Source organism: Aplysia californica, unplaced genomic scaffold (genome assembly GCF_000002075.1).
Source record: "Aplysia californica isolate F4 #8 unplaced genomic scaffold, AplCal3.0 scaffold00113, whole genome shotgun sequence".
Taxonomy (NCBI): domain Eukaryota; kingdom Metazoa; phylum Mollusca; class Gastropoda; order Aplysiida; family Aplysiidae; genus Aplysia; species Aplysia californica.
Genome location: NW_004797383.1, coordinates 1,404,633 through 1,405,670, shown reverse-complemented (window position 1 = coordinate 1,405,670; position 1,038 = coordinate 1,404,633). Strand labels below are relative to the sequence as shown.

Below are 1,038 nucleotides of genomic sequence, written 5' to 3'. Positions count from 1 at the left end.
GCGCACACACACACAGCGCACGCACACACACACAGCGCACGCACACAAAGTTTGTTTCTTTTGGGATGACGTTTCAATAGCAACGGAAGAAGGGTAGATCGTTGGAGTTAGAAATATGAACATTTTCTGTTTGGACAACATCGAAACACCGTCTGTACACACATCTCCTCAAGCAGTGTCAATACATGTAGCCCAGCCTATCGGTTTGTGTGTATGTCTGTGACAAGAGCGAATAACAAAAAATACATCGTCGAGCTGATATAATAAAATATACTAAGAGACCAGAAAACAAAATTGTACACGAGAGAAAAAATATTTCATTCTTTCAACAACTGTATTTCAGTAGGTATTTTTTTCTTTCTTTCTTATTCAACATTTCGAATAAGTACATTTTTAACAGCTTGCTGCTGACGACATGCAATTTTATGCTGGGATCAAGGAGTACTATACAGTACTCCTTGGCTGGGATATAACAGCCATCGATTTGTTATTGTCAACATCGCGTGCGTGCAGTGGAAGTTAGCTGAATCGTTTACCCTACCTCCATATATTATTACTGTTTCAAGTACATGTATTTTTCTATATTATACAGCCCATGTAAATGATGCAGCAAGTTGAAAAACCACAGACAAACACAAATACACGGCGTATGCACACACCAAGCTAACCCACTGCATACATGTAAAAGTAAGAATGTTTTTGTTTATTAAAGGGGTGCAGATATATAATGGTCAGTGAATACATGTGACACGAATAAAATAGTAGAGTAAATAATTGCACGTACTGAAAAAATACCCTTTACCTGGTTAACTGAAGTAAACCACAAGCAGAAATAAACGAGACTGCACAGGTGAGGATTCACAATTCACACACCGCAGCGGTATTTATTCCTACAGAGGGGCGAAGGCAAGGAGTTTAGAACTAATGGAGCCTCCTCTCTCTCTTCGCGGCGCCACGAGCAGTACGCCGCGGTGGGGATCAAATATGGCCGCCGAGTGTGGGCTAAATCTCGAACTGTGGCGTTTCTTTTTATAGAAT

General features: G+C 40.5%; 1 protein-coding gene across 1 annotated transcript in view; it reads right to left on the bottom strand.

Annotated features, from left to right (window-relative positions):
• Positions 1-926, bottom strand: part of LOC101861801 (cytochrome P450 3A56) — a gene marked incomplete in the record, with an annotated part of 10,260 nt that extends 9,334 nt beyond the window's left edge. Inside the window, 1 exon segment of the mRNA XM_013081072.2 lies at positions 803-926.
• Between the last annotated feature and the right edge of the window lie 112 nt (positions 927-1,038).